An 18,576-nucleotide genomic window follows, 5' to 3' on the forward strand; every position below is an offset into this window, starting at 1 on the left:
ACTCTAGCCGAAACGTTGGCACATTAAAATAAGTTAATCGTACTTATTTGTGTTTTTCATTGACCGCACCCCCAACCATCTTCTCCTCATATTATAAATAAATGTAATTATAAAAGACATCCCGGACGAGCAGAAATTAATTTACTTTCAGAAAGTCTCTCCAAATCAATGTTTATAAGAAGTATATAATATCTATCTGGCAAGGAGTAAGGTTTCCTTTAAGTCCTTTCGGGACTCTACCAATATATCTATTGTTAACAATTATTTTTGGAGTTAATATTTCAGTATTATTTCATGTTCCTTTCCTTACACTCACATGTTTTAGGACTGGCTCCCCTCTTATTTGTCATCCACTTGGTCCAACATAGTCATCCACCATCCAAATTAGTTCCGTTTCAGTTATTTCCTCCCACTCTCTCACCCTCACTCCTCCCTTCCATTCTAGTGTTTCAATCCCAGTCCCATGAATAATTAACTTCTTACAATCTTACTGTGGTAACAAGGAGAATATTAATGAGCACGCAGTATCTTAGTAGAGTACTTCTGAGAGATTACTAACATCTTCAATACAAAAAAATAAGTAAATGCACTAAATGAAGACTTATTCCATGACAATGGTTTGGAATGAAACTACCCTCTTATAACTTTGCGATGACTATTTTATATTGGAAGGTCGTATGGCAATATTCATTTAAGGACTTTCAGGGTTACCTGTAGCCGATTACAGTGATGGGTTATGAACTAGTGGGTCTGTATAAATATGGAGCATCTAATAGAAGTAGTGTTTAAGTAAGGCCCCCCCTCACTTCTGAAAGGAAGTTCATGATGCCATCTATTGGCAAAGATATCCAGTACGAAGCCTGGGGAGCCATCTTTCCCCAAACATAGGGGTCAGTACCAGATAATAAGCCGTCGTGGTCAGTACCAGATAAGAAGCCGTCGTGGCCAGTACCAGTAAAGCAGCCACCCTGACCAGTACCAGAGAAGAAGAGTTCAGAACTCTTCAATAAGGTCTCTGCTCATAATAATGAGAGAGTAAATCCTTCGATTCAGGCGAAGGAGGCGACGGCGGCAGGAGGATGAGCAGAGAGAACCCCACTTCCATATTCACATGCAAATTAGAACCAACTTCAAGCTCCACATAATCCAACAAGTAAAATGTAATATCCATCAATTAATGTAATAAAACTAACCAACTAACATATATTGTAACAATTTTTTTCAAACCTTAAAACAAATGGTGTCAAAGACTTTAATGAAAATAGAGGTTATATTATTTTAAAGTATATGATATCAAGTTATTTAAATACAGTCCACTCCATCAATACCAGTAAATTATCATTATTACCATTATTAATCTGAACCAGCAAATCAGTATAATAATTAATTTGGGTAATATCCCCCAATTTTTACTCCGGGGAATACCTGAATTAAACAAGTAGATAGATCCATTTTTGGTATCTTCACTACGTTTTCCAATTTCAGACACTTTTTAAATGTTGGTCGATTTAACTATCTTAAGTCTTCTATTTCCGTTTTAAGCAAATATTTCAAAAGTGACATAGCACTGTCGCTCCCTGGGGGTTTTAGTGGGCCGGATCCGGCCGGGAAGGATGGCCTTTTTTGTGTTAAGATCTCCTCTTGTTAGATTGTGACATACCATACATCGACAAACTTTTTCGCTATAAGTTTCTGTATTATATTTGAGACAAGGAAGGCTACCACGCAGGGCTGGAGTGGAAAGTTTCACGCCTTTTTTGAATATTGTGCTATGTATTGGTCTTTTGACAATCCTGGGTATTATTAAGGTATTTCGTCATCTGCCCCTATACCTGGTCAGGGTATCCTTCTGCGAAGCTATTAGAAAGTTTGCGACATTACCAGAGTCCCCTGAGAAAATTAGATTGGCTAACCTTTAAGTGTTCTATCAAAAATAACAGAAACAGTCAAGAGGAAGACTTAGACAGACACACTCAACAGGAAGGCTTAGACGGGTGAGGACCACAGTCAGGAGGCAGGCATAGAAGATGCACTTCGACCAGAGGAAGTCGTGAGAAGAGCCACGAGACCTGGACATCCCTTATGAACGACACCTACGGCACTATATCCCACGGCATCAGCAGCAATAAGTTTAAAATTAACCAATAAGTAATAATGTAATAATCTATATTTTATGGCAACCTTTATCTGAATCATTTGAATCATTTTAATCATAATAACAAATTGTAAATAAATACTTAGTTTTTTTATGTAGTTTATATACTATTATATAACCTAATATACCACCCTTTATTATACTATATAATTAATGGTAACACAATTTTATAAATCTAAAGGTATTTAATTGGTAAACTGGTAAACACACAAACAGCCTTTTGAAAGGAATCCAATTATAATAATAGTTTTTTAGGACTCAGTTTATAATCAATTAATTAACTTATTTTGGATAATTGCCTTCAGCGATTATTCTGGCATCCCGATAAATCCTCCATACAGTACATAGCAATTGCTCGATTTAAATATCTTATGTCTTTTTAAGCAAATATTTTAAAAGTGATATAATACCCTGGGTGTCTTTGTGGGGCGACGATAACTGCTTCTACGTCCAATAGTGCAACCGAACAGCTATGCTCACGCATGGATCATGGAGTATGGTAACTACAATGATCGATGTGATGGGTAAAATTTTGGAACGTTATTATGCCTGAACACATCATATTGAACTTCAACGTCAGAGGCCTCTCTTCGAAGCAGGCTGAGATCGAGATACTTCTACAACATAAGCCAGCTGTGGTTGTACTAATCGATACTATGCTCACTGCCTCTTCCTGGGTATACTTTATTGGTGACTGTATAACTCAGACCCGAGAGGGTGTTATGATTTTGTTCAGGAAGGATATCCCTTCTAGGAGCATTCATAATCCAGTGGCTGCGACGGTTGGTACGCACATAGTCACAGTTGATGTATGATTAAAACTTCGGTACACTTTCAGCTGTGTGTATAAGAGATCGAGGGCTGCGCTCACTTCCATGAAGCTTCTGCTGCAACATGCCCAGGCCTTTATATCATTGGACTGTAGCCAAACGTTCGATAGCATATCACATCCGCTTCTACTCCGTCAACTGAAAAAGTTCAAGTTCCCCGCCACCCTCTGTCGACTAATCAGTAGTTACCTCAGTGGGAGATCCTTCGCCGTACGGGTTGGTGAAGAACTCTCGCTTCCAGCCTCTACCACCTGCGGAGTACCACAAGGCTCAGTACTGGGACCCTTGCTCTTCGTCATCTTCACTGCGCCGATTGTATCCCTAGAGCATAAAGAGGCAGTGGCTGCAGCCTATGCGAATGATATTGGAGTCTATGCCTCTAGTGCCAGGCCTAAATGGGCTCTTACCCTTCCATCGGCTCCGAGCCACCATCGTAGCTGCTTTGAAGAAAGATGGCATTAAGGTTAAACCATCTGAGACTGACGCCTATAGTCATGTCCTTTCAGAAAGGCTAAAAGAGATTCTTGGTGGATGAACAGGGACTGAAGATCTCTAATTCCATCCTCTACCTTGGTTTGACTCTTGATCGTCATCTCACCTTCTCCAATCATGCCAATAAGAGGCTCAAGCTGCCTCAACTTAAACTTATAGGCTGCACCATCTGCTCACTTCACCGCAACTTTCACTGCACCTGAAACTACAAAGCAATTATCAGACCAACTCTGTTCCATGTTGCTCCTTTAATGAAACATCTCTATAAGACTACGTTAAAAAGACTTTCCAGAAGAATTTCCAGGGATCTGTTATTCGAAGAATCGTCAGGGGAACCAAGCTTCAGAGGGCGAATCCGTGTCATCCGTGAAGAGCTCCACTGCGCCGGAGTTTATAAGCCGACGACATATAAAATGTGTTGAGGACCTGCTCTAACCCTCTTTTTCGTGAAATTACCCCTCCACCAAGACCCGAGATGTTGCAGTGCACTGTACCCTTAGTTGACGTCCTCGACGAGGGAAGGACTTTGGACTCTACAGTCTAAAGTCGTTAGACTCACACCTAACCAGCAGAACGTCCCTCCCCGTCCCAATAATCCACTGGCGTTAGCTGTATGATTTTGACTACCTCGATTGGACCCTGCAACGGACCTTACAATTCCACAAGGCAATCCAAGGCAGTAGTGTGCTAGTGTACATTTGTAATTTGTATTATGCATTTGTATGTATGTATTTTTTAAATTTAATAATAAAGGAGGTTATGAAAAGTGGCCGAGAAGTGATATATAGTATATGAAGCTATGAAGGATAATTGAGTTTTTTTTTTCTCTTAAGAATCAGATATTCCATAGTGACGACACATGAATAGCGTACGGACGGATATGAGGTATTACAAGTTTTTTTTAAAAATGAAATACTCTGTCGTATGAGAATTGCTAAAAAGTGTGAATTCTGATTGCAATGATTTTAAAATAGATATTACGTTCAGACACAAGCACCCACTTGAACTGTAATCAACGTCCCGGATTTCATGTCTTTATCTGACATTTATCTTCTTTTTTAAATTACTTTATCTTTAAAGTCCTGTATACAACCTTTCAAGATCAGACGTTGAAGATTATACGTCATTAACAATTCAGGGAATCTCCTATCTCGAAATGATTCAAAAGGTATCAATAATACATAAAATAATACTGAGAAAAATATAAGTCTTTTCCCTCATCTTCATGGTCGTTGCCTAACTGCTTTTTTGGTTTTACCTGTTTTCTTTCATTCAATATCCAATCCTGATAAAAAATCCTCGGTTGCCGACGTACCCTCCTGCTGGTCGAGCCTCCATAATTGTTCTTCCATACTCATTCAACAAACGTGACCAAGTCATTTAAGTTCCATTTCTCTGGAGTGCTTTTCGCTGGAAGAATTTTAATTTCCTATCTAATCTTTTAGTTTCTAGTTTTTCCTAGCACCCTGTATATGTTCTTTGCTTCAGATCCAGTAATTTGGCTAATTTACTTGTCAAGCATGGCCCAGCTACTAGCATATGTGTCAACACAGAGTTCACTGTACGTTGCTCAGAGAATTATACTGATTTGAAAACAGGAGCTCGGCTTTCTGCCCTCCAGCCTAATGGCAAATAATGATATTGTTGATACTGTAATACATTTGGTAGGCTATAGCAATTCTATGTAAAACTATTCTGTCCTGGCTGTTCATTTTGATTCTTCGAAAATCAAAGTTCTAAAAAAATTCGAGAGTCTTTACAGAACACCTCTAGTGTCTCCACCCTATCTCAGAAAAGAGCCAACGCTTCTTAGAGTCATTGATGGTCATTCCAAATGTACACAATATACAATCCACTGAGCTTACCGAAACCCCGGACAAGACAGGATTTTGTTGGGGAATGAAATAGCTCAACAAATTAAAATAAATAAGTAAACAGAAATAAATAAATAATTATTTGTAATATAAATAGTTTAATTTTAATATTTTTAATAGTGATGTACTATCAGAGCTAGTACTTAATCCTATTTTATGTCTAGTACTTTTTACATTATATTTATTTTATTCAAATCAATTTTATGAATTCATTGGAATGTTTTATGGATGATTTTACTAGTAAAAACATTTGATCAAATATCAACTTTTGTTTTTGTAACTAAAAAATTCATTATCATATCCTAGCTAAAAATGAAATTCGATAATGGCTATACAGTGAAGTTTTGAGAAATAATCCTGTATTACAGTATAACCATATAATTTGTTTTCATATTAAGATAAGCTGTCATATTCATGAAAAGAACACAACTATCTACGGTTTTAAAGAAAGATATTAGTTTATTATTGAAACATTACTGGCTAGGGAGTGATAATCAGTAACTATAGTTATGATAAATTAATTAAAATGAAAAAAGAAACAATGAACCAAGTTCAAAAGGTGCTCAAGGTTTTGAAGGTGATGAACATTTCTTGTGAGGGGGTTTGGTGATTTTTTTTTAAGGCTATCTAGGGGATGAGCAAGCGAGATTTCACATCCTTTGTAATTTACCATCTGATAGGCTTTTATTATAAATATTGAGTAATTTTTATATGAAAAAGGACAATTTATATTCATCGTATTTTAGAACTAGAAATTAAAGGGTAAGAGTTTTATTTTTGCGTTGATACAGATAATATCTCTTTGGTATACATAAAAACCCTACTACGTAAATAATCCTATCTTATCTTTTTTTACTAAGGGGAGGGATGTTATTGCATATTTCCTTTAACATATTATTGGATTGCTAATATTGTTATCTATGAACAATAATACTATAGTTCTATTTGAAATTTTTACATAGATTCTGCAGAGTGTACGATGCATTCTACAATAGGATGTAATATAATTGCAACCCCTTTTGTTGTTTTAATGTTTATACTACTACTTGTACATTTGTAACATCCAGTGTCATGTTCAGGTTGAATTAAAGAAACAAAGTTATTTTTCTTTTTATTTGAATTTTTGTATTTTACCTGAATGACTTTCTGTCCTAATAATGCATAATTAAACAACAAAAATTGAATAAGATCTCCTAAATTATTTGTGTTTCTTGAACGTATATAACCTGATGATAATGATAAAAATGGAGCTATAAAAATAAGAAAAACTTCCGGCAGTGTATTTTAAAATGTACGTTGGACATATAACATTTCATATTTCATTTTTTATGAAAGATCCTTTTCCGTCCTTTTCACTTGGAGTAACATAACTGATTTTTTTATTGTAATAGTAAGTTGTACGTTATTCAACAATAATATTTAAGATTGAATGCTAAATATCAGAAATTGGTGGCTACAAATGTACACAATATCCTTGCCTTAATAATACATTTTGTTATCGTTCGTTCGTGAGGAATTTGTTTTATATAAATTGGACATTTAATCTTTGAAGAACCTATTAATGATAATAAAGTGTAATAATACTCTTAGTTTGGAATTAGCACCAACTAATTTAATGAAATTGACTGTCCGTGAGTTATACACTCAACATTGAGCACACCTTATAAGATTCTGATCACATATTTAATATTAACACTAGTTTTATATTGCATCTTTTGAGGCTTCTATACAAATTTGCTAGTTTATTTTGTTTTGTTTTCTGCAAAAAAATAGTACGTTTTACCCTATTTGTGACTTTTGTTGTACATCGTATTATTAAGAGTTAGAACAAAAAATTGTTTGTGCAAGGAGGTGATTTGGTCAGAATTATATTCAATTGACAATTTTTTACCTCATTAAGAATACTCAATTTATGAGGCTGGGTTAAAAACAGTTTCATAATGAAAGCTAATAAGTATTATTTCATACATACAACTATAAAAAGTTCAATGAGGAAGCTCTAATACTTTCCGTTTGTTAATAGAAACAACAATTAGTGCTATTATAGAAGTTAAGAAGTAAAAAATTACTTATCAGCATTGTACAAGTCAACGAAATCGTACCAAGTACAAACTGAAAGACTAGCAGTACTAGTTTTTACTTTATTACAAAACCAACATGGGCTCCAGAATCAACATTGTTCACTCACGGCTAAAATGTAACAGAAAATAATTATCTATCCAGCCTAACTAACTAACCAAGGTGCTTGGAGTTAATAACATGGGGCCCTACCACATAGCCACTGAGCTCCCGCATTAAACTTGAACTAATTTTTATATATTATACATACTGCACATTGTTAAAAGGCACTGTGCAACCAGATGCAAGGATCCAGGTTCATTTCCGAATGTGGCAAATAATCATTTTCTGTTTCACCATAGCCGTGACTCAACCCTGTGAGTTCGTGGGTTCGTTACACATGTAATTTTTTTTATTCATACGTATATGTATTATAGCCAATATTTATTTATATTGTAATTTTTTAATTTATAATTCAGAATTGACAATATGTGTTTTTCCTTAATACATGACGGGTCGAATTCATTCTAAAAAAAGAACAAGTAAATATAATTGACGAATATTCTTGAAATAGTACTAACCAGTTGTTTAGGGTAACCACGAAAAAGTGTCTCTAGAATAAGTTTGTAATAGAGAAATTCAGTTTTATTGTTTACTGTTTGTTCCGTCACACTTTGTAACAGACTAGTGGGAATAGTTATCAAATATATTAAAGTTTTCTTCATTGGCTTATTACTTGTCAGTTTTTTGGTTAATTGTATGGTCGTATGTAAATTGAAATGATAATTAAAAGAACGTGCTATGTGAAATTTTAAAGGAAATGAAAAGGGAAATTCGCTTTGAAGAATATTTTTAAATACTCGTATCTACACTGTGTACTTGCATATTTTTTTCCAAATATTACAACTGAGGTAGTTTTATGAATGTAAATACTGTAATAATAAAAATATCAAAATATTTGGTACAATTAGGTTCCTCATAGCTCTTCAATCATAGAAAAATTTCAGGTTTGCATAAATGTAGGGAGCATTTAGCGAGTTTGATTCATATAAGGTTAGGTACACTTTCCATGTATTAATAATATTATAAATGAAGCAATAAAGTAGGTTATACCTGGATTTTGGTATTTTATGCACATTTTTTTTGTTCAGTTTTTTTTATTGCACGATAACCCGGATCTCAAAATCAAAATGAGTATGATACAATATAAAAAATTAATTTATCAATTCATACTAAATCTATATAACCTACTGGATATATATTCGAGGTTAGATCGAAGCACACTGAACCTATTTTTATTATAATTGATAATATTTAGTAATAAAATCACAAAATGAGTCTCGGTATCAACTACCATTTCGCATAAACTTCTATATTCATTTTACATAAAGTTGTTTAGAATGAGCATACCAAACATATATATACGAGTCAATATTTATACGCAATTTAGTTATGTTTTTGTTTATGTTGGTAGCACTGTCGTTTGGCGTTGATGACGCATGCTTTGGTTATTTGTTATGTCTATGCAAGTTTCAAGCTGCTAGGTTAGTTTCATTATTGCTGTCATGCTGTTAATCATGGCTGCTCCGATTTCTATTTGCACCAAAGAAGAGCGACGTTCAGTGATCCGTTTTTTGGGGGTCGGAAGGCGTATCAGAGGCCGAAATTCCAAATTTTCGGTACAAATCGGGAACCGTGTTTTGCCACAACGGAGTGTCTTCGAATGGACTGAACAATTTCAAAATGGTTGCATAAGTGTTCCGCACGATGAAGGAGCCGGACGATCGTTAACTGTCACAAATGAAGAAAACATTGAGCGTTCATGGTTCTGCCTACGAAATCATCCACAACGGACTTGGGTTTCATAAAGTTTATGTAAGATGGGTCCCAAAACAACTCACACAGTTGCATAAACAAACGCGCTTGGATACCTGCCAAAAACATTTGAGTCACTATAGTAACGAACAACTTCTTAGACAAGATTATTGCTGGTGACGACCCATGGATTCATCATTACGAGTCGTAGAGTAAACGGCGGTGTATGGAATGGAAACATCCAATTTCGCCGTCCAAGAAAAAGTCCGCAGGAAAACTGATGCTTACAGTTCTTTGGGACATACAAGGTCCAGTACTGGAACATTATGAGGAAAGGGACACAACAATAAACAGTGTACGTTACAGTGAGATGCTTACTACCAAGCTAAAGCATGTAATTCGGAGCAAATGCTGAGGACTGCTGTCAAATGGTGTTGTGTTGTCGCAAGACAATGCCCGTTCGCATACTCCTGCCCACACTGCTGATGCGCTTCAGAAACCCAATTTTGAAGTACTGGCTCATCCTCCATATAGTCCCGCTCTAGCCCCTTCTGACTATCACTTGTTTGGTCAGCTCAAAGAGGCATTAAGGGGCCGTCGATTTACCTCGGACGAAGCAATGGAAGAAACGGGTTATTCCTGGCTCGCAGCTCAACCGAAAACCTTCTTGTAAAACGATAGACAAAAAATTATGTACTTGTAAGTTTCCTCTATGATTACAATAAAATTTTATTATTATATTGCGAATAATAATTACCATACCCTCGTAATAACCGTACCATGTATATATAATTGCAAGATTGCAAAAGCGATCCGGGATCAGAGCCTTAACACGTGGCTCGAAGCATTTCATCAGGAAGTCTTCAACAATAATGAATGTGAATGGACAGATGGGATCTACAAGGATGATTTAGTGAAATAATGAAATAATTGATTATTAAATAATAATTTACTGCATTTTTTGGTTTTTAAACTGATTTTAAAAGGTATATATACAGATACTCGTAGAGTTGATAAGATTATAGTCTGCAATCAATATTTGTGAGATTGAACGCAAAAACAAAAAACAAAAAAAAAATTGCAACCTTGTAAATGACCTTATCTTATCATTGAGTATAGAATACAACATACTTGATTCTATTATATACACACATATGTATTACAAGATGCAGTTAATTGATTTACAATAATTAATAAAATATTTTCATTTACATTAATAATTTAATTTAGATCATATTAATATGCATATATATATATTATTATTATTATTATTATTATTGTATAGATTTGATGAAAAATACGAAGAAAAGAGACTAAAAATCTAGAAATATCTATAATATCTTCTGTTTTTTGTGGGTTTGTTCGATACGCGATTATGGAAAAATAGACTAGCAAATGGCGACCGATTCTTTCTTTGAAAAACAATATTTTGAAAAAGTTGTAACTTGTTGATAATGCCAATCTAAATACGTAACTCTAGCCGGAAAATTTAAAGTATGAAAATTTATATATGAGATTTAAAATTTTGCGGTTCATTGTACAAAAAACCTTATGACTAAAATTTTTAAATGATTTTGTGAGTCATAATTTGAAACAAAATTTTCTGGGGCGTTGTGAAAAAAATGACATAAAAGAAATATTTGCACATTTTTTTTTTGTTTTTTTTTTCCAAATGTTTGGTAGTAACTCTAAATTCATGTAACTAAAAAAAAATAATCTATAACTATACAGCAAATATATATGATTTAAATAGAACACAGATAAAGAGTTTGAGCAAGTATAACATAGACAAAATATACTTTATTTGAAATATTGGCGTTCTGTTTGGGATAACTCATAATATTCTATCCATTTCTTTTAGAAACTCACTATATACAAATTGAAAGAGCATTAGATTTCTTATAGAATTCATTTATGTCTTCATAATACAAGAGTCAGTAGTTTTTTTATTGTTTTTGTTTAGAGCGGAAAACTACCAAATAACACGAGAATACCTAAGAATATAATTTAAAGTACAGTAAATTTGCTGAAATATGAGCTCTGTTAGGGCGTTTCGTTCAATGTTTCCGAGATACAGTTCTCCAAAAAGCGCAAATTCATAACGAAATTTAATAAAATCAGTAGTTAATGAATGTTTGGAAAGCTATATCTCAGGAACCATTTGACACACAGATGTCTATTAGTACTCAAATTAAAGCTAGTTAGATGTACTATAAACTGGTTTATAATGCTCATGCGCAAAAAATTTTAATTCATACAGTAATCAAAAATTGGGATTAAACTACTGCTTTTTTCATCAGGCTCTGGGATTATTAGTATTCAAAGGTACTGCTTCCCTTTAGCATTTCTGTTTTTTTTTTTTTTTCACCTCCTGTTATCTAAAAACAACATAAATTTGTGTTGCTATATCACTTATTCTCGTATCAAGTAAGTATAAAGGTAAGTTTAATCATGAGATTATTAATATTCTTTCTTTGATCAAGTAACAAGTATCACTCATAGTTATTAATCTTTTTCTAAGTCGAAATATTCAAAAGTGCGACTGAATTTAGAGATACTTTTCTACAGGAAACTTGTCCTCATTTGCACTTCTATTTCTCTCAATGTTTTGTTTATTGAAATTTTAATTTTAATTTTCACTATCTATTGAATCAAATAGTTTTTATTAGATTTATTTATTGAAATTTACAAATGTATTAAATAAATATACAGCTCAGTTATATTATAATGGCATGTTTCAGTATTATAAAGAATCTACCTATTGGTAGAGATCTAAAAATAAAATAGGAATGCCAAACATTAACATATAATTTCATTACAATTATTAAATCAAAAAATGCGTACACATAATTTGAATTTGTTTTGGTATAGATTAATTTTATTTTAAGCGGAAGTATATGATATGCTTGAAAAACACAAGAAAAAACATTAGTCTTTTTTATAGATTTTCAAACAAATATTTTTTTCTTATATGTTTCTAGCCGGTCTTTTCCTCAACAACCTTAAATTGCACCATTTATTGAATTCAAGGGCTTACAATTAAATTCTGAAAGTGGTGCAACGTTTGCCGAAGGGCTCATTAATTTTACTTCATTTTTATATAAAAATAAATAGATATTACCACAGAATAAATTAGTGTTTTTTTTTATTTATACTCATAGGAAATCGAGGTATAATTTTCAGATTTTTTTAGCTCTGGTAATTGAGTCAAAATTCCAAATTTGGCCCACTTCCAAAATAATAAAAAAAAAAATGTGTAAAGCTGCCTCAAATCTCTTTGTAGGAAAGCTTCACTAAAAGAAACGCCGGCTCGGATCGAAACATTTATTTGCCAAGTAAATTTTAAAAAACCATAAATTAAAATAAAAAAAAAAAGAAAAATCTTTCAAAAATATAGAATCAAATTAAAACAAAACGAAATCCTTCTTTTGAAGAAAAAACATTTTTTTTTAAATTTTTATTTACAATGGATTAGCTCCGATGGGTCGGATGTCCGGAGGTCCGTTCTGAAAAGATCGGAAACAACGTGCTGTTCTTAATAAACATAGGTTGGTCCACACAGCGAACCGGCGAGAAAAAGCGACTGGGCGACTGTACTTAGGCCCCTGAACTTGTATTGTGGCAAATAATTCCATTAGCTGGTATTTCACTACCAGAAACACGTATAATTCTCTTCACTTAAACAAAGTCAACTTCCAACCGAAATACATATTAAAATATGTAATTAAATCTATTTACTGCCTATTTACATTTTAATTAATATACATGGCATTAACGTTTGCAGTATTTACAAACTTTTTGATATGAGGACTTACTGGTATGAATCCTTAATAGATAACAAAATATTTTGTGAAGAGTTACACTATATAATTTCAAGATATCTGGAAGATAAGACTAGTCATAATAAAAAAAACTAAAACGTTAACGATCACATTATAGTGAACGAGACACCAATATCGTCGATCTTGAATTCTAAACCAACGATAAAGTGTAAAAAAAAAAAAAAAAATACGAAATTTACACTACTATGTACCAAGAACAAGAAAAATAAAATATTGAACTGTTCTAACAGCCCTTGTGAAATGATTATGAAAATGTAAGCATTTTTTTGAAAATAATGACCAGCGAAAGTGTAAACGAACAAACTAAGTGCCATCTGGTAAGTATTGAAATATTTGTTTTCAGGGATAATTTATTTTTTTTTAATGTCATAGAAACAATTTTTTTCTAAAAATTAAATATACTTTATATAAAGGAAATTTCGCAAGTTTTTCTCCCTTTCTCTATTATTTTATTATTCTAAATAATTATTTGTTTTGTAGATTATTAATTTAAAAGAGAAGGAGTGCAATCGTTATCATTAAGCAGATAAAAAGAATGATGAAATCACAGAAAAGTAGTATTTTATTGAGGGGAATCCCAGACATAAAAAAACATCATCAATATCTACAAATACAGTTTTGAAGTTTTAATATCTTATTATATATATTTATAATATCCGCTTACTGGTGTGGGTTTAAAAATATTACATACAGAAAAGGCAAGAACGGACGGTTCAACGGTTATGAAGATAACGTTCATAAACGTCAAATTTGAAGTGTTTTGATTCATTCTTAGGAAAATAATGTGACGTATAAGAATTCCGAGTGGCATAAATAATCAATCAATGGTTTTAAAATAGACATTACCTTTAGCCATAGGTATAGTAGTGTTTGATTAGCAATTTTTTAATTTAATTTTCTTTATCAGCCCACCATTATATATGCCAAATATAGAAAATAAGATTTGTATTGAAATCAGAAATAATTATTATCAAACATGGCTCCTAGCTTAGGTATCTTCATGACTAGAATCTTACTCTCAAATGCTTATTTGAGAAATCTATATTTCAATAACCATTCGGCTTGGAAATGTCTATTCGCACTCAAATTAAAGTTAAATAATTATACTATAAAGTAGTTTAACATCTTTACCTTCGTAGAGATAGTAGTTTTCATGATATTTGCTAAAATAAATTGATTTATAGTTCTTCGGACAATAGGTTTGATTTATGAAAAACTTTATTTTATAAACCATTGGACATAAAGATGTCTACCAGCGTTCAAATTAAAGCTAGTTAAATTTAGTATAAAATATTTTATAAAATTTATCTTTGTAGGAGTGACAGTTTTTATGACATTTGACAAAATAAACTTACGAAATGTTAATTTCTAGTTGTTCGTATAAAATGTTGGATTTTTGAAAAATATATCTCTAGGCCCATTATACGCACATATGTCTGCCAATACTCAAAATAAAAGAAATTTAACTTACTATAAAGTACTTTATGACACTTATCTTCGTAGGGGTAGTAGTTTTTATGATATCCACATATGAATGTAAATTTGGCAAATGAAAATTTGTCCGAACAACTATAAATCAATTTATTTTAGCAAATTTAATGAAAACCACTACCCCTACGAAAATAAACTACTTTATAGCTCACTAAACAAGCTTTAATTTGAGTGCTAATAGACATCTGTACGTCAAATGATTTTTGAAATATAGATTTTTCAAAATAAATTCACTAACTACTGATCTTTCAGTACGTTCCATACAACATTTTTACAAAATGTTGCTTTTAAAAAAGCTATATCTCGAGAACTATTGAACGTAAATGCTTACATTTTAGCAAATTTACTCTACTTTAAATTATTTTCTCAGATTTTATATTGTTGTTGGTAGTTGTAAAGATATAGAGCTCTGAATAAAATATTAGGTATTTTTAACGTTTTAAAACACCCGCCATTTTTTATTCCCCCTATCTATACTTGACAGACTCATGAATTTCGACTAGTAATTATACATAGTTTTCAATTAAGAAATCAAAAATTGGGGTGAAATAACTGCCTTTTTTCTCCTCTTCGCCTCTTGTACTTTTACAAATCAATCGTTTCATCTGTCATATACAAATATATTGATATCTTCAACAAATTATTTGTTTATATAAAAACAATTATTTTTTGTTTTTATAATTATAATCATAACCGCCTTACGACAAAGTTAATAAAACAGAAGGTTTTAAAATAAGGAATTTTTCACATTTGTTACCTTAATAAGGTGAGGATGATAATATATATATATATATATATATACTACAAATACATACCTCATTCGGTTCTTAGATTGGTTAAAATTATTTTCGTGATGGTTCCTCGAAACCTTATTCACCAACCTCACTAGGTAAAGATTGAGGGGTTAAGCCTGGCCGTCTTGAGTTTACATTTAGGACCAACATGACTTCTTGCTAAACCTTTTTTGAAATAGTAAAGCTGCATCAGCGTTGCCTAATGTGTAGTATGCATACCCTCAGGGGGAGGGAAGAGTTTGATAAGAGTATGCACATATAATGATACACATTTTGAAATGGTCCATTCAGAGGGTTAAAATTACCTTATATAAGGAAATATTTCATTAATTTTTTTTTTGCAAGAGTAAGTTTTTGTAAAAGAGTGTTTGAGTAACGAAAATATGTACACATATGTTTAAAGTGTGGGAAACACTAGTGTACGACAAGCCTAAAACTTTGCAATTATCTAGAAAAATCGAACAGAGGCCTATCCGAAGAAATGTAGGCGAAAGGTAGCGAGAGAAAAACATATATACCAGACTGCAAGGATAAAGTCTACTATTTGCGAACTCAGTTTGTGTAGGGCCTTGTTACCTCTACAGTTTATTAAATTATGACTTAAACAGGTTAGAGCTTGCCAGGACCCCTCCAAACTGCAACTAGCGGGACAATTCGATTTGCTTACGGTGTGTAGGCATGTTGTTTAGTAAATGGGAACAGAAAACACGTCTCTTTTCGTGGACTATCACTTCCATATTCTCCTGTTCTCTTTTCAATCATAACATAAGAAATTCGAATTTTACTTGGAATAAGATTACTGGTGGTTCTATTGATTTTTTCAACGTTATTTCTTGTATTTTAAGTGTTTCAACCATTAGGATAATTTATACTGGAGTTACAAATTGAAAAAGTTAGTAAATTACAATTGACTAAGTTTCAATGATAAATTTACAGTTACTATTCACATTTTACAAAGCTACAACTAAAATTGACTAAGTTAGTAAATTAAATTATTAAATTATGCATCCACGTATACACACTGGAATAACATTTAGACTATATATGATCATAGATAACAATATTTTTTAAAAAATGAAAACGTTTTGTTGTTATTGCGGGATCTTCTCTCCTTGAACTGATTTCACTCCTGTCTCTTCACTCTCAAACTGTTGTTATACCTAATAAACTCTTCTCAACGTCACTACTTCTCTTTCACGGTGTTTTTCAAGTTTCCTCCACCTCACCAACTCTATCTTCCATATATATAAATGCTTTACCAAACGCTATCCGCCACTCCCAATATTATTTGTATGCCAATGAACTACAAAAATGTAAATATTTTCTTTCTTCTGACATGAACGAGGCATCCCCGTAAGCACCAAGAAGACACTAACAGTACACACCGTTTAGCTTCGGAAAATGAGTTGAGCCTTAATCATTTAAAAACCAAGGTAATTCTTGTCGGCTCAAAACATTTCCTTGCTATCCATTCCTATACCTCAACAAAATTATGTATTCCAGGTTCAAAATTATGTAAAAAAAACTTAGGAGTCACCTTTGGTCAATACTTAACATGGAATAGCTACATTTCCCAAATAACTCGAAAAACCATCTCAATCCTTAAGCAACACCTAAGATCCCATGATTCATGTCTTCGAAGTAGCCGTCACCTTCTGGTACCCCCCACATTTCGACTACAGATGCCTAGTGTATAGAAAACCATCCTTGAATAGGAAATGGGACTAAAAATACTAATAAACTTCTTTATAAGATTATCTTCGGTATTCCCTGACGCTTTTATGTCTCTCACTACTATTTCGAGCAATATTGGCTCTATCGCAGTATTCGGAGACAATACCTCCTTAGCACATTTATATTCTAATCCCTAATAACCAAAAATCTTCCTATATCATTGACCTACTCACCCTAAGTTTATCCATTCACCATTCACCGTATCCATTTACAAGATCCCAACCTAAAGAACTTTATGTCCCTACCTATAAAACTGCCTCCTTTGAAATTCCTTTGCTGTTCGAGCTATCTCTTTTTGGAACCTCTTACCCATATCCATCTGTAAAGCATCTTCCTTACATCCTAGACAATCAAGCTTCCGTGAAGCCGATCCTTACCTTAAAAGTGATTCTATTGTTTTGACAAGTAATTCATGAATATGAGTATAAAAAATTTTAATAAAAATGCAAGCAAATATGTCAAGATATAAATTACGTAATTAGCTTTTTAAATATTATTTCTTGACAATGCATAATTAGATCGATTTGCTAATGACTAAAGAATAACCTATGACTACAGACCAGATTTCCGTATAATTGCATTTTTTGTTTCCTAGCTTCCATTCCCTCCAAACCTCGATGGGAATTCAAATCATAAAAAATACATTCAAATGATACTTATTTAACATTGGAAGAACATAAGAGCATTCTTATCAGCCATGTCGAAGCCCTGCAAAGTGGTTAACAATAAATAGTTCTCTTTTACTATTTTGATACCTTTATTGACCGCCACCTGGACTATCTTCCTACAATCTACTTATTTTACTGAAACAAAATTGCACCTTTTACTTTTTTTTGTAGCTAATAGCTAAATTTTGATTATTGCATAAAATTTAATACTTCAACTAAATTTCAATTATTATACACTCATAGGTATTATATGCCAATAGTCATTTATTGTATTATTTTTTTCTTTATTCAATATATTGTTAAAAATCGAAAAATTTAAGGTAAAGGAAAGCATTGCTTAACTTATAAAGAGTCAAAGTCAACTCAAACTCCAAATAAAAAAAAGTATAAGTAAACACAATTTATGAATGTTCTTGGAATAGTATTAATCAGTGGTTTCGGATAACTTTTAAAAAGTCTCTACTTGCTTATAAGATTTTTGTAGAGATCTTTCAGTGTTGTTTTTAATTCATCTATCTGACTTTGTTGTGACTAGTAGGAATCTTAATTATAAATAAAAAAAATATTTTACATAATTTTAGAATTTTTTTTTTCATATTATCGTATTGCTCTATATGTATTTAATGGTTATTATAAACCAATCGATTTTTTTACTGGTGTAGATTTAGAACAAAAGATTATTGGTTGAATTAAATGAGCTTAATTGTATAAAATATTACACAATCAGTTAAATCAGTCAATTCTAGTAAAGTATAAAAAGAAAATGGTTGGAGGAGACTTGTTTTTTATGAAGCCGATGTTTACGAAATAAATTATAACTCCT

Source organism: Halyomorpha halys, unplaced genomic scaffold (genome assembly GCF_000696795.3).
Source record: "Halyomorpha halys isolate HHAL.00 unplaced genomic scaffold, Hhal_1.1 Scaffold5.1, whole genome shotgun sequence".
NCBI classification, from domain to species: domain Eukaryota; kingdom Metazoa; phylum Arthropoda; class Insecta; order Hemiptera; family Pentatomidae; genus Halyomorpha; species Halyomorpha halys.